We start from the raw sequence: 17,026 nt of genomic DNA, 5'->3' as shown, positions 1-17,026 counted from the left end.
AACTTTAGATATAAACCTTTTTAGATTATGGAGTGGGTGATAGAAATAGATTACACAGATAAATAGATCTTTGTGTTATGTTTTCTCTATGCAATTTCTTCTTATCAAAACGATGCGGCTTCCTCGCCAAGCGTTCAAAAAATCCTCACCTTTCACGTCCGGTGCTGCTCTAACTTGCCGTCTAGCTCCTATATACCTTGACCACTGTCCTATTTAAGCCTATAAAAAAAAGAAACAACAGCTCACATGAAACTTGACCATTATCCTGCCTCCCTCTCGAAATATCTAGCTTCTGTCACCTCACGCGTACTACACTACATTTAAAAAGTGAGAAAAAAATGTTGGCCACATCTTCACCGCGACAGATTAGAAAATGTGAAAGAATCCTTCTCACATCTTCTCGCCGGTGTGAACAGAAACAGAGCGATGCTGCCGAGGAGGACAACGGCTTAGCTGCTGCCGCCGGCTTCTAGCTCCTCCCACCGTCGTTCTACACTTCTCTACCTTTTTCCCTTTTCATTGCTCACTGCGCCTTCCGTCGTTAGCTGTTTCCGCCGGCCTCTGCCTCCTGGGACCGTCGCTTTCTACAGTAAATATATCAGTCTCACGCTTCTCTTCATTTTTCCTTTTTGTTACTCACTGCACCTTCACCTTCTGTGCGCGATTTATTCATCTTTTTCTATTTCTTACTTTGCAAAAAAAAAAAAACTGAAGTCAGTACATCTAAAAATATCCGGTTCACAATGAACTCTTCATCTACACCAATAAACATGCATATCTTTTTTCCCCTTTTCCAAAATTTCTTCGAAACCGTTTACGCTTTTCCCTAAAATATTGCAACACCTATACCAGTATGATGGCCACCTGCCTTAGCCTTTTGCTGCCCCTTCAAACCCTCACCTATTTGTTCCTGCACTTTCAGTGCTATTTAAAATATATGCTTCTCAGTTAGCGACACTGTTCATGTTTATCTATGAAGAATCCTAAATTTTTAGATGTTTTTTCTCGCATAAAAAACGACATTGGGCAGTAAAATCTTCAAAAGAGGGGGATTTCTTAACCGCTAGTTTGGGAGCTCTATTTTCCCAAGGCCTAGTTTGGATACTCTAGTAATGATTAGGATTAGAGTGGATTGATATGTATTGAGAGAGTATTTGATGGGATTTACACCCTCTCCAATCCCTTCAAAACACTCTAATCCCAAAGTATCCAAACTAGGTCCAAAGGATTTCTATTTTCCTAAGGAAAAATAAACTAATTTCCTTTGGAAAAATGAAAAACCCTTAGGATAACGTGGTTCCCAAACTAGCCCTAAAAAGGCAAGTTTCCGGGTGCAAATTTTTTCCAAAAAACGGAAGAATTCTTACTAAACTCCCTTCTTTTGATTTCCTGCAGGAAATATTCCTTTTTGATACAGTCACGTATTAATTAGGTTATTTCATCTTATTATATTGGCTTCTGAAAGTATTTTTTTAAAATTCATGTTTCAGATAGTATCAGCAAGAAACTTTTATAAGTCTTTATGTATGTTTTCCATGCTTCGTGCTCACTTAAAAGGCATATTGTATGATTCTAGATTACATGGTTCTTTGAAGGCTCCGTTAAAAGGATATTGCTTAAAAATTGAATGTCCTTAATTGCTATACTTACATTGCTACATCATTCCAGTATTTAGGCTTACTATTTCCCAAAGTTTTGCTAGGCGCTAGGCGGAATCTAGGCAATGACCCTTAGCCTAGGGACTAGTCCAGCCTAGGCTTGACTAGGCGATGCTAGGCGTTTTGCCAACTTATATAATATATACATTTATAGATAAAAAAATAGGGAAGGACCAGTAGACATATCTTAGGTCCTTTATAGATAAAAAAATAGGCAAGTTTTACCGTGTACAGGAGACTAGGAGCGAAACAAGCAGCTACAGGGGTTCGGCGTACAGGAGAGAAGCAAGCAGCTACAGGGGTCTTCTCTACGGCGTGTTTTCTCTCCTTCCTTCCTTTACTGGCGTGCAACTTCTTTTTCTGGCGTACAGTCCTTTTCTACGCGCGCCAGCCTTTTCTCTACCGCGCGCGTCCTATTTTCTCCCCCGCGCGCGCCATTTTCTCTCATGCGCGCGCGACCTTTTCCCGCCCGCCATTTTCCCGCGCGCGACCTTTTCCCGCCCGCCATTTTCCCGCGCGCGCCTACCTCGCCTACGTGGTCGCCTAGGCTCCTGGGCACGCGGAATCGCCGCTCGGCGCTGCCTAGGCGCTCCAAACGCCTAGCAGCCCACCTACCCCTAGTCCAGGCGGGAGGCCGTGGCCTAGCGCCTAGGCGCGTCGTAGTCGTGGATTTTCAAAACTTTGCCTGTATTTACGGCTGTATTCTATTTTTTTTGTAATTTTTATGCTCAGTCTTTTCTTCGGTAGTTGTTTGTGTTTTGGACTGAAGTGCGCATTTGCAGGAATCGATCTTCCAGCGACCCAGCCATATAGGTAAATATTGTGTTATTTCTTATTGTCTATGTAAATGCTACTTACTTTCTTCTTTCAAGTCACTGTTACCTTTTAATTTGCCCCTACATATTGATTTGTGTGTACTATGCATATGTTTACCTAATGTTACCGCATTGCAAATATGAAGTCATGGTACAAAGTCCTCAATTCCCCTCTCATGATCTATTTCACTATGTATTAAATAATCAATCGTTGTCGTGATCTGCCATCTACGTTTCCACTTTACATCTAATAATCTAATTTCATATCATGTTATTGATGCACCTGGCCTAAAAAGCAAAGACTTCCATGGTAAGTATAACATCATGCATTTATACTTCATTACTCCCTTATTTATATTATGACCACAGTATCAACATAGTAGTTAGATACTCTGTTTTCATGTCTTTCCTACTTCTGTTTTTATCTATTGATGCAACTGAACGAAAAAGCAAAAGAAATCCATGGTAAGTATGACATCATATAAGTATACTACAAGAAAAACACAATAGTCAGATACTATGTCTGTATACTTTCATACATCTCTTTTATCTTTGTAAGCTGAAGTCAGATACTATGTCTGTATACTTTCATACATCTCTTTTATCTTTGTAAGCTGATATGCTACTTCCTAACAACTGATAATGTGATTGATTAGATGTCCTTGGAATAATTGGTGATGTTTCTGAAATCAAGACAATGCAGCTAAGTGCAAAGTCATCTGTCTACCAAAAATGTGTTCATTAAGAATCTCAGGTTAGCAGTAGATTATTACACATATTATGCAAAATTGCATCTGAACTTACAGTGTTTTGTATTATCAAAACTTCTCACGCCTACTACTTTATTTTCCAGTGATAACATGATTAAAGTTACTCTTTGGGGAAATCGAGCTTTAGAATTTTCATATGAAATTGTCTAGGATCAACAAAAGGAAGAGGCTAATGTGGTTCTATTTGTTGGATGCCTACCAAAAGAATATAAAGGTTCGTTTTAAATTTCTAGGCTCTATTTTTTTTCATTCCATACATGCAAGAGTGCATTCGCATACACTGAACTTCCTTTACTTCACTGTTTTGCTTGCCAGCATTTGCATATTTAAGTGGTGGTGCAGCTTGCCACTGGTATTTCAATCCATCAATTACTGAAGCTCACCCATACTATGCGAGGTATGGTAAGGTATGTTTACCATACGGAGAAAAGGATGGGTAAAAATATATAGTTTATATAACATCCTCGACCCACTTTGTAATAACCATTTAAGAAATATTTTTCATTTTTTGTGAAAATTGCAGAATTCATAATGAAAATATAGCGATCAAACTCCCTCCACTATCAAATGAACCAGTGACGTTTCCTGAACTTCCTAAGAGACAACACAAAAACTTGAAAGTGCTATTCGACTCCGACCCATTTACATTACCAGTAAGCATATATAAATCCATACAATGCACAAATGCACTCACAAAAAATAAATTAAACACATTTAAACCTATGTTTTTAATTAGATGCATATTTTTTATGGACAGGGTTAACGTTGTAAATGTACTGTCATGGTGTCACCATTACCAGAATACTTGATGATGAACCTTGCTGAGAATACTTGATGATCAACCTTGGTGGTACAGAGCATGTAATACATGTGCAAATAAACGATCAATGCAATCATCAGTGTCAGCATGCCGTAAATGTGGCTTTACAGATGCTATTCTCATGTATATGTTATTAAGCTATTATTGCGCATAATTTTTTTTCTTCTTATTACTCTTTCCGGTTTTCCTATTCCAAATTTTTATAGATTCGATATTTTCACGTTTGTAGGTATAAACTCACTTTCATGGCTTCTGACAGTACCGCTAAAATGCGAATGTTCTATTTTGATACAGGTGCCAAAGGAATTGTTGGAAAAATCATGCACATCTCATCTCATCAGTTACAGGCACGCCACCTATTCCCCAGATTTAGCATCAATTGTATCCCTTAAAATCACTTCTATTGTTGTGTACAACCAAATGTCATGTGTGGATTTAGATAAAGAACACTTGATCAAGTCAGTCATAGCATCACATGGAAGAGATGTACCCTTGACATCACCTTGATTAAATATTCCACTATATCCATCAACTCCAACAAAACTACTGTCTTGATCAAAACAATCAATTTCGCCTTCTACAGCAATGTCAAAACTCTCAACAAGCATTTCTCAAAGTGTAAGCCAATTCCAATATGTTTACTAATTTAAATTTTAAAATTTCTAACAATTACTTACACTTATACTGTAATGATCTCGACTTCTGAGGTTGTATGAGTGGGTAGTAAGATGAGGCTTTGAGGATTGAGGGCGAGAGGGAGCCGTGTTGGCGCACGGCTAAGATAGAATGTGGCAAGGAGCAATACTCTTCTTAGATTGATCTTTTCTAATCCTCCTAGATACAAACTAAGGACTTTATATAGTCCAGTACAGGCGCATATAAACTGTTGCCGCCCGTACTTATTCTCTAACAAACTCCTACTATCTCTCCTTTTGATATCTAATCTAACAAACTTATCCTTATCCCTCTAATCCTGATCTCCTGGCGTGGCCTGGGCTATGGGCTGCTTGGGCCGCCTTTCATATGTTTTACCCACCATAACATCTCTCCCCTCCTCCGAGAACAGCTCGTCCTCGAGCTGAAAATGGGGGTAGGAAGACGTGAACTGTTGCAATGGCTCCCAAGTAGCTTCTGTCGGTTGTGTTCCACTCCATTGTACCTGAACATGCCAGACACCTCGTTGTATTCTTGCTTTGAGCACCTTCTCTGGTGAGGGCAGCAGTCGACCATTTTCCATTGTTGGAAGAGAAGGAGGTAGCACTGGTAGGGCGCCTTTGTATGGTTTGAGGAGACCAACGTGAAAGACGTCATGGATGCGTGCTCCCGTTGGGAGTTCCAGTTCCAGGCGGTAGGCGACCTCGCCGATTCGTTCCGTGATACGGAAGGGTCCAGCATAGCGAGGTCCCAACTTGCCTTTGGGTCGGCGCACCAGGGACTGAGCTTGACGGTTGAGCAGGCGGAGCCAAACCCAGTCGTCAACTAAGAACTCCAAGTCTCGATGATGTGCAGTTCTTGTGCTTGCAGCAGTCTATCTCGAACTTCACTGAGGAATAGATCACGCTCACTAAGCATTTCATGAACTGTCTGGTTTACTGTTGTGCCCGACTGGTAGGCAAGCACTGGAGGAGGATCTCTACCATAAACTACTCGAAATGGGGTAGTGTGCAATGCTGAGTGATAAGCTGTGTTATAGCAGTATCCTGCCCATGGTAGCCACTCAACCCATGCCCGTGGACGGTCTCCTGTGATGCATCGGAGGTACATTGCGATGGTTTTATAACAACTTCTGATTGGCCATATGTTTGTGGATGGAAGGCTGTACTCATCCAAAGTTTGACACCTGATAGTTTGAACAGTTCTCGCCAAACGTTCCTAGTGAAGACGAGGTTGCGGTCACTGATAATAGACTGGGGAAAATCGTGAAGGCGAACCACCCCTTCAAAGAAAGCTTAGGCTACACTTGTTGTTGTATAGGGGTGGCTTAAGGCAATGAAGTGCGAGTATTTGGAAAATCGATCTACTATTGTTAAGATAACTGACTTTCCATGCACCTTTGGAAGCCCTTCTATGAAGTCCATAGATATGTCTGACCAAATCTGGGAGGGTACCTTAAGAGGTTGCAGCAGCCCAGCTGGGTGGAGAGCTTCAGTTTTGTTTTGTTGGCAGACTGAACATGCCCTAACCCAATCCCTTACCAAGGCTCTATCTTTGGGAACAAAAAAATTGGCACGTAGTAGGTGTAATGTTTTCTGGATTCCACCATGACCAGCCGAGTGGGCTGTACCGAGTATGGCCGGCAATAGGGATGAATTAGGCGGCACAAAGATTTGTCGGCCATGCAGAATGAGCCCATCGACCATCCGCCATGGTTCAGTGAGGGTGTCATCTTTGATCTGAGTACAAATGCGTTGACAGTCTTGGTTGGAGGTGCACTCCTGACGCAACTCTTCATACAAATGGAAGGTGGGGGCTAGATAACATGGCGATCATGCCGTCGGTAGTCTGCCGTCGTGACAAGGCATCTGCCATTGTGTTGAATCGGCCTGCTCTGTATTCCATGGTAAAGTCAAACCCAAATAGTTTGCTGATCCACTGATGCTGAGGCACTGTTGACAATCTCTGGTCGAGCATGAATTTTAGGCTGAAGTGATCTGTGCACTGTGAATCGATGACCCTAGAGATATGGTCGCCAGTGACGAACTGCCTGAACGAGACCAATGAGTTCATGTTCATAAGCTGCGAGCTTGACATGACGGGCTGCAAACGGTGTACTAAAGAATGCCAGGGGCCCAGATCCTTGATGCAACACTAAGGTTGTAGAAAGAGCCTTTTTGAGTTCCTGGAATGTCGTGTAAGCAGCCGAACCCCACTTGAAACCTTCTTTCTTCAGTAGTGTTGTTAATGGTGCTGCAATAGACCCAAAATCTTTGATGAATTTTTTGTAGTAGCCTACCAATCCCAAGAATCCACGTAACCCATGTGTTGATTGGGGAACCGGCCATGAGGAGACCGCTTCCACTTTGCTATTGTCCATGGCTACCCTGTCTGCTGAAATCACATGACCCAAGTAAGCAACTGAGGTGGCTCCAAAGGAACACTTGGACTGTTTGACAAAAAGCTGGTTACTGCGTGATGTTTCGAGTACTGCCTTGATATGTCAAAGGTGTTCAGACTAGGATGCACTGTAGATGAGGATATCATCAAAAAATATGAATACACAACGACGGAGGTACGACCACAGTACTTCATTCATAAGGGCTTGGAAGGTTGCTGGCGCATTTGAAAGTCCAAATGGCATGACCAGGAATTCAAAATGGTCGTGGTGTGTTCGAAAGGCTAACTTATGAATATCCTCCGAATGAACCCGTACCTGATGGTATCCTGAGCGTAGATCTAGTTTGGTGAAGAACTTGGCCCCGTTGAGTTTGTCCAGGAGCTCATCAACTACTGGTATGGGGTACTTGTCTTTCACTGTGCGCTCATTAAGGGCTCTGTAGTAAATGCAGATGTGCCAAGAGTTATCTGCCTTCTTAACCAATAGGACTGGAGCGGAGAATGCTGATGTACTATGTCAGATTGTTCCCTGCTTCAACATTGCTGGACGTTGCGCCTCCAGTTCATCTTTCTGCAGTTGAGGGTATCTATAAGGACGTACCACCACTAGTGTTGTGCTCGGCATAAGGTGGATGCGATGATCACATGGTCGTGCTGGAGGGAGGCCTGTTGGGGATGAGAAAACATCATCAAATTGCTGGACTTGGGAGTCCATCATTGGTGTCGGGTTTGATGTTGAAACACATGCTGAAAGTGGCCTGTGCATCATGCTACGAGTAGAATTCAACCCTTTCCACAAAACTTGGTAACCATTCTTCCAGAACGCCGTGCTCATGTTGGCTAAGTCCCATAGGATGGGACCAAGAGTGCGCAGGAACTGAACCCCTAAGATGATGTCAAAGGAATCTAGTGGAATAGCATAAGCATCCATGGTGAAAATATCTGGGCCCACGCATAGTCTGAGATTGTTGGCAAGGCCATGACAGTCGATCTTGTCGCCATTTGATACAACTACCTTACCTCGGCTTGAGCAGACTTCCAATTGCAATGACAAGGCAGTGTTGAGGTTGACAAAATTGTGTGTGGAGCCTGTATCCAGTAATGCAGTGAGCAATTTGTCTTTCATTTTTACTTGAATCTGCATGGTGTCCTCTAATCTGATGCCTGTCAGAGCATGTAGAGAGATAACTGGTTCTGGCTCCTCATCAACTTCCTCTATGGCAGTATCCTCTTCGAAGTCAGCTACTTCCAAATAGAATAACTGGGGGCATCGATGGCCACGAACATATTGTTCATCACAGTTGTAACAAAGCCCTAGCTTTCGGTGTTCTGCCATCTCTCCAGGTGTGAGCTTCTTGAATGGTCGTTGCGGCGCTGCATTGCCTATGGCTGGCACTGTTGGCTATGTTGCTGGGATTGGAACTGATGGTCGTTGGGGCGGTCTCACTGGCTTGGTGGGTGCTGCTATGACGTTGCCATCAAGCACTTGAGAACGTCGTTCATATGCGCGCGCCAAACTTAGTGTGTGATTAAGGTCCCATGGTGCCATCAACTCGACATCAATTTTGATGCGTTCTAGGAGGCCTGCAGTGAATAGCTGGACTTTTTGTTCCTAGGTGAGGGGCACTATGTGGGCAAGAAGGTCCCAAAACCTCTCCTGATAGTCTTCTACGGTTGTCCGGAAGGGAAGCCGGGCCAATTCACTGAGAGGCTTGCTGCGCAGTGGAGGACCAAACCGTTGCTGGCAGGACTGCTTGAAGGAATTCCATGACAATGGTGGCTCGTCGCGCTGGAGTTGATAGTACCAAGTCCGAGCGACTCTCATCATGTGATATGAGGCTAGCCACACCTTCTCCTCTTCCAGCGTACGATGTCCTTCAAAGAATTGCTCGCATCTGTTGGTCCATCCAATGGGGTCTTCTTTACCATCAAACAATGAAAACTCCAGTCGATGAAAGCGAGGAACACTTGTCGCTGGTTGCGAGAGAATGGTGCTCCTGAATATTCCGGTGGTGGGGGGATGATGGTAGTGGTGATGTGGAATGAGTAAGGGGTAGACGATGGATTGGAAGGGGGCTATGGAGGTAGAATGTGTCGTGACTGGCAAATGATTGGTATTCATCGGTACCTTGGGGATGCTGCCGTAGCCCGGCAGGCCATAGGGAATGTCCTGCGGGATGGCCGGCGTGGATGAAGATGGACATGCCTCGACGACCGCAACACGGGAGGAGATGGAGGACATCTGCTAGGCAAAGTCGCAGAGCTAACGTTGGACTTCACCTAGTGTCGTGGCGATGGACGCCAGGGACGGCTGCAGGGCAGTGGCTGCCATGCTATCTTCATCATCATGACCTGACATATCTGATACCAGATTCTAATGATCTCGACTTCTGAGGTTGTATGAGTGGGTAGTAGGGCGAGGCCTTGAGGATTGAGGGCGAGAGGGAGCCATGTTGGCGCACGGCTGAGATAGAATGTGGCAAGGAGCAATACTCTTCTTAGATTGATCTTTGCTAATCTTCCTAGGTACAAACTAAGGACTTTATATAGTCCAGTACAGGCGCACATAAACTGTGCTGCCCCTACTTATTCTCTAACAAATTCCTACTATCTCTCCTTTTGATATCTAATCTAACAAACTTATCCTTATCCCTCTAATCCTGATCTCCTAGCATGGCCTGGCCTATGGGCTGCTTGGGCCGCCTTTCATATGTTTTACCCACCATAACATATACATTTCTATGCTAACACATTAATTTACATACCATCAATAGAATATACTTGAGAATGAAGGGCAGTACTTACAGTATTTTGAGTCACCACCAAAAAGGTTCTAATTGAAATGCATAGAATAACAATATTCTCACTACTTAGATTCATCATTTCACTACTCTTTTTTTGGAACCAGGGCTTGGCACAAATCCGTACAGTTCAGTTTTGAAGAAAACGAACCTGACAATGAAAAATGTATGATCTGATTAGCTTCATTTTCACGCATATAATGTGTTGCAGTCCTTTACTTCCATTGCGATCTTTTTTTCAAAACATGGAAAGAACTAATTTACCATACACTACAGGAAAGACATTTAAAGTTTAGAGTTAAGCCTTCGAAACACTGACAAATGTATATAACTTATAGCTTATTCTGAATACATCATCCGAATATCTTTTGTTTATGCATCCTAATACATGTACACTTAAGTGCTACCAGAAATGTATATAGCTATCACTACCGGAAACAACCTCTTTGTCGAGTGTCTGAAGCACTCGAGAAAGCCTGGAAACACTCGACGGAGGCTTTGCCGAGTGTGACACTTGGCAAATAGAGCTCCGTGAACTGTACATCGACAACGACGTCTTTGCCGAGTATTTTTTATCGGGCACTCGGCAAAAACTTTGCCGAGTGTCACAAGGTACCCGACAAAGAAAAGCCACCGTCACGGCGGCTGGTAACGGAGACAAAGCCTTTGCCGAGTGTACTCGGTGACACTCGGCAAAGGGATACCCTTTGCTGAGTGTATTAGGTGACACTCGGCAAAGAGTTTCCATGTTTGCCGAGTGTTCACCAGACTACCTCTTGGCAATGAGGTCGCCAATGGGTCCCTTTGTTAATGCCTTTGCCCAATGCACTAGGAGGCACTCGGGAAAGGTTGCTTCTTTGCCGTGTGCCGAGTGCCGAGGCCACAACACTCGGCAAAGAAGCTTTACTGGTGCCCAGGTGTGCCTTCTATGCCGAGTACTATGACCTGGACACTAGGCAAAATATCTCTTTGCCAGGTGTTACACTCGGCAAAGTAACTGGTATACCCCTTTTTATTTGTTTTTTCTATTCCATCCAAACAAACAAAAGATATATCACATATACATCACAGATATCACATAATCATCACATATACATCACAGATATCACATAATCATCACATACATAATAGAGACCACATATTTCACAAATCTAACAAGTTTTTTTACAAACATGTCTATGTTCATACCAAGTTTCACCAACGTAAGTGTTACCAACTCTCAAACATAAGTTCAGGACAAGTTTATCACACAAGTCTCACAATCACAACTAAGCTAAGAGATCATCAACGAGGTGGGCGGCTGGACTGGTGCGGCGATGGGCTGGGCGATCCATGAGGGTTGTTGGATGCCGTACAGATTGTCCCTAAACAGAGAAGAGATTGCTTGTATTATAGCAGATAAATATATATCATGTAGGACGAGAATTTTGATACTCACAGAAGTACAGAACTAAGCAGGGTCAACTGTAGGGAATCACGAAGGTGGTGAAGCAAAACCCTGTCCGACGTCAAGGTTCTACATGTACTGAAACATCTCTGCCATCCTTGCTTCCATCTCCTGACGTTCCCTCCTCTCTTCTTCTAGCTGGGTCTATAATATTCCAAGCCAATGTTATAATAACTCAAAGAGAAGGTATATAACTCATGGAATAACGAGTTATAGAAGCACTAACCTTGAGTTGTTGTATGCGATGATGTGAGTTGTCCTGCCGAGGTCGTATGGCTGGGCTCGAGCTTGTGCTCCTTGCTCACACCTGAGATAGAGTGGGAGTGGACGACGAGTCGATTGTCCCGTCGGTAATCTAGTATCACCCAAGCCTCTTGCCTTCTTCGACCCTCATGAGGACATCTCCGTCGATGTCCTAGGTCCTCGGATCATAATATGGCCCATAGACCTCCTGAGCCACGGCAGTGTACTCACTTAGGTGGCTGTAGACGGTAGGGTTATTGTATGCCTTAGGCCCGTCATTCGGGTTGTAGGTGACGTTAGACGTCGCCTTGCCCTTATGGGCCATAGCATAAGCCGAGAAGATGGAGCAAGGCTGGCCACCATGTGACGCCGACTGCAAGAAAACCAACGAGATAGTTAGAAATAATACCTAATCCAGTGTTATATACCTAAATAAAAAAGAGGGCGTACTCATGCTTCTGCATATTTGCCGAGGCTACGGCTGCCTTGGTGGTGGGAGGGACCTTGCATCATCAAACGTCGTTCCCGGCTAGCGTTGTGCGCCTCGTCCCACTCAAGCGAGCACCACCTATCCACCATATGGTCCCAGCACTGAGGATGTGCGACACACCAATAAGGAATCATCTACAAAGTAAAACACGTACATTGCATATCAGAAGATAAAATTAAGGAAAAAAATTTATCATGGATATTAAAGTGTTATATTTACCTACAAGTACTGGTCCCTGGTCAACGACATGGTTCGGGCTTCCTGCTTTGTGACCTTCTCCCCAAGGACGGACCCGTGGTAGCTAACGATGGCCTGGATTCGTGCCTCGTAGTGCATGTCCACAACGAGCTTCTTACAGCTCGTGATGGCCATCACATCCGCCCTGGCCTCATATCCAGCCTCGTATCTGAAGAAATCCTGCATACCAAGACGATGTATCCATACATTATTTCAAGAATGTGCAACGAATGCGACATATTTTATATTATAGTAAGACTTACCCACAGCTCTTGCTTCACCCGCTCTGCCTTATTGAATTCACTGCCGTCCCGATCTACTGCATCGAGGGCGACGGTGTAGTGGTCGAAGGTGTAGGCTGGGCCCGTCAATCCTGCGTACTCAATTAGTCCAGGGAAGTGTTCCCTGCACAGCAAGCCAAGAGTGTCATTGGGGTTGCGGTCGTGACCCCCTACATTCTCCACAACCTTCCAAGACCTATCCAAGTGATAAATAAAAAGTATTAGTTTGTATTATGAATTTGAACACATAATATGAACAAGTAGGGAGAACATAAAGTTACACACCTTTCCCCATCCGGCCAAATCAGTGACCGCCTGTCTCGAAGTATGGGACACTGAGGGAGATTCGTGGGACCTCACAGGTAGATGTTCCTTGAACATAAGGTGCCAGAACCTGAGGCGTCCTGCTGACCATCGTCGTCGTCCTGCTGCGCCACATCGACAGCGGCCTGCTGCTCCACCTGCTGCTGGACGTCGTCGTCCTGCTGTGCCTCCTCTGCCGTCATGCGGGTGCTCCTCCTCCCCCTCCTCGTTCTCATCCTACCGCCCACCATCTTTGTTCAACAACCTACAATTAAGAGTAAATAAATTAGCACATATAAAAAAGATGTATTTAGAAACAAGTGCGAAATAAAAAAATATAGCATTACATCGATTAATAATAATCTTCATATGTGTCGGGGTTAGTCGGATCATAACTATCATTATTACTATCAACCATTTCATAGTCAACACCATTTGAAGGCGCAAGTTCGTCATTAATGTCATTGCCTTCAAGTATTATTAAGTCATTCTCATTTTGCACCTCATCATCCTCCTCATCAACAACCATTTTAGTATCTACTTCCATTCCGATAGCTTCGGTTAAGTCTATCTTAAATCGCGTTTGTAGCCCATCTTCTTGGAAGAACTCTTCATCATATGTGTTCGGGTCTAAGTTATAATCTTCACCATTTGGAACAGGTAATTTACCGTGCGGCGATACCTTATACACAACATCCCAACCCTTAAGATGTTCTTTCATTTGGCACGCATATGGGAGATAATACACTTGTGTGGCCTGTTGGGCCACGATATAGACATCGTCTCCTAGTAAGGTGGAATCTTGTCGAATTTTGACTATCCCAAGATCAGAATGTGTCTATCTCACCACTTAAGATCAAACCAATGACATTTGAATATCACTTGAGTAAGAGGTTTGGAACCATGAAAATTGAGTTCATATATTTTTTCGATTCGTTCAAAATAATCGACCTCATCAAGATCGGGCGTAAAGACTCCTGAACACTTTGTTTTCTGATTGGGCCGACTTTGGTCATAGCTTGTTGTGCGAAAACGGTATCCATTGACGTCATATCTAGAATATTTCTTGACCTTATAAGCAAAGTTGTTGGCTACTTGTCTCAACTCGGCACTCAGACGGATCTCTTTGGCCCTGCAAGTTTTCACAAGTTAAAAGACACTAAATTGAGTTCATAGATGTACCTTATGTTTGTCAAAGAGATCTATCTATAAACTCAATTTAGCGTCTTTTAACTTGCGAATAGTTGCAGGGCCAAAGAGATCCATCTATGAGCGCCAAGTTGAGACAAGTAGCCAACGACTTTGCTTATAGGGTCAAGAAATATTATGGGTATGATGTCAATGGATACCGTTTTTGCACAACAAGCTACAACCAAAGTTGACCCAATCGGAAAACAACGTGTTCTGGAGTCTTTACGTCCGGCCTTGATGAGGTCGATTATTTTGGACGAATCGAAAAAATATATGAACTCAATTTTCATGGTTGCAAACCTCTTACTCCAGTGATATTCAAATGTCATTGGTTTGACCCTCAAGTGACGAGACAGACACATTCTAATCTTGGGATAGTCGAAATTCGACAAGATTCCATCTTACCAGGAGACGATGTCTATATTGTGGCCCAACGGGCTACACAAGTGTATTATCTCCCATATGCGTGCCAAACGAAAGAACATCTTAAGGGTTGGAATGTTGTGTATAAGGTATCGCCTCATGGTAAATTACTTGTTCCAAACGATGAAGATTATAACTTAGACCTGGACACATATGATGGAGAGTTCTTCAAAGAAGATGGGCTAGAAGAGCGATTTGAGATAGATTTAACCGAAGCTACCGGAATGGAAGTAGATATTGAAATGGTTGTTGATGAGGAGGATGATGAGGTGCAAATTGAGAATGACTTAGTAATATTTGAAGGCAATGACATTAATGACGAACTTGTGCCTTCAGATGGTGTTGACTATGAAATGGTTGATAGATGAGAGTTATGATCCGGCTAACCCCGACACATATGAAGATTATTTTTAATCTATATAATGCTATATTTTTTATTTCGCACATATTTCTAAATACATCTTTTTATATGTGTTTTTTGTTCACTCTTAATTGCAGGTTGTTGGACAAAGATGGTGGATGGTGGGATAAGGACGAGGAGGGGGAGGAGGCGCACCCGCAGGATGGCAGAGGAGGCACAACAGGACGACGATGTCCAGTAGCAGGTGGAGCAGCAGGCCGCTGTCGATGTGGCGCAGCAGGACGACGACGACGACGCTCAGTAGGATGCCTCAGGTTCGGGTGCCTCAGGTTCGAGGAACGTCTACCTGCGAGGTCCCGCGAGTCTCCCTCAGCGTCCCATACTTCAAGACAGGCAACCGCTGATTCGGCCGGATGGGAAGAGACATGTAACTTTATGTTATCCTTGCTTGTTTATATTATGTGTTCAAATTCATAATATAAACTAATACTTTTTATTTATCAGTTGAACATATCTTGAAAGGTTGTGGAGAATGCAGGAAGTCATGACCGCAACCCCAATGGAATCCTTGGCCTTCTGTGCAGGGAACAATTCCCTGGACTGGTTGAGTACACCGGAGTGACGGGCCCAGCCTACACCTTCGACCACTAAGCCGTCGCCCCGATGCAATAGACTAGGATGACAGAGAATTCACCAATAAGGCAGAGCGGGTGAAGCAAGAGCTATAGGTAAGTCTTACTATAATGTAAAATATGTCGCATTCAATGCACATTCTTGAAATAATGTATGGATACATCATCTTTGTATGCATGATTTCTTCAGATGCGAGGCTGGATACGAGGCCAGGGCGGATGTGGTGGCCACCACGAGCTGCAAGAAGCTCATCGTGGACATCACTACAAGGCACGAATCCAGGCCATCGTCAGCTACTGACTAAAGCAGGAAGCCCGAACCATGTCATTGACCAGGGACCAGTACTTGCAGGTAAATACAACACTTTAATATCCGTGATAAATTTTTTCCTTAATTTTATCTTCTGATATTGTCGGCGTTTCGAGACCGGGGGGTCCCTAAGCCGACGAGTGAGTGTGCTGCGTGCCCCAGCCCAGATGGGTCGAGCGCGTGGGCGAGCGCGAAAGGGGGGAGAGGCGAGGTGGCCGGAGACGGGCGTGAGAGAGGTGGAAGTCCCGCGGCCTTCGTGTTCGTCCCGCGCCCAGGTCGGGTGCGCTTGCAGTAGGGGGGTTACAAGCGTTCACGCGGGTGAGGGAAGCGAGCGGCCCCAAGAGAGCGTCTGTCCCGTCCTCGGTCCCGCGCGGCCAACCTCCTCTAAGAAGGCCCTGGTCCTTCCTTTTATAGTCGTAAGGAGAGGATCCAGGTGTACAATGGGGGTGTAGCAGAGTGCTACGTGTCTAGCGGAGGGAGAGCTAGCGCCCTAAGTACATGCCAATGTGGCAGCCGGAGAGATCTTGGCACCCTGCTGGTGTGATATCGTGGCTGTCGGAGGAGCAACGGAGCTTGGCGGAAGGACAGCTGTCGGAGCGGTCGAGTCCTTGCTGACGTCCACCGGCTTCCGTAAGAGAGCTGAGAGCCGCCGCCGTCATAGAGCTTGGGAGGCGCCATCATTGCCTATCTGGCGGAGCTGGCCAGATGGGACACCGGTCTTGTTCTCTGCGGCCCGAGTCGGCTCGGGGTAGAGTGGTGATGGCGCTCCCTGTTGACGTGGCGGGCCCGCGCCCGAGGCCGGGCGACGTGGGGGCTCCTCCGAAGCTGGGGTCGAATCTGTCTTCCGTTGCCGAGGCCGAGTCCGAGCCCTGGGGTCGGGCGAGGCGGAGTTCGTCGTCTTCCGGGGCCGAGCCCGAGCCCTGGGGTCGGGCGGAGCGGAGTTCGTCGTCTTCCGGGGCCGAGCCCGAGTCCGAGCCCTAGGGTCGGGCGGAGCGGAGTTCGCCGTCTTCCGGGTCTTAGCCCGAGTCCGAGCCCTGGGGTCGGGCGGAGCGGAGTTCGCCGTCTTCCGGGTCTTAGCCCGAGTCCGAGCCTTGGGGTCGGGCAGAGCGGAGTTCGCCGTCTTCCGGGTCTTAGCCCGAGTCCGAGCCCTGGGGTCGGGCGGAGCGGAGTTCGCCGTCTTCCGGGTCTTA

At 45.1% G+C, this 17,026-nt stretch overlaps 1 long non-coding RNA gene across 1 annotated transcript; it reads left to right on the top strand.

Moving 5' to 3' along the window:
* Window positions 1–228: 228 nt before the first annotated feature.
* LOC103643846 (uncharacterized) lies at window positions 229–10,348 on the top strand. The gene is made up of 9 exons (XR_002269171.2): window positions 229–589; window positions 2,441–2,471; window positions 3,130–3,227; window positions 3,327–3,457; window positions 3,559–3,650; window positions 3,767–3,896; window positions 4,001–4,186; window positions 4,358–4,681; window positions 10,026–10,348. It is a non-coding gene; the product is annotated as an uncharacterized lncRNA (long non-coding RNA).
* The last annotated feature ends 6,678 nt before the right edge of the window (window positions 10,349–17,026 follow it).

Source organism: Zea mays, chromosome 4 (genome assembly GCF_902167145.1).
Source record: "Zea mays cultivar B73 chromosome 4, Zm-B73-REFERENCE-NAM-5.0, whole genome shotgun sequence".
NCBI lineage: Eukaryota > Viridiplantae > Streptophyta > Magnoliopsida > Poales > Poaceae > Zea > Zea mays.
This window is presented reverse-complemented; position numbering and strand designations above follow the sequence as displayed.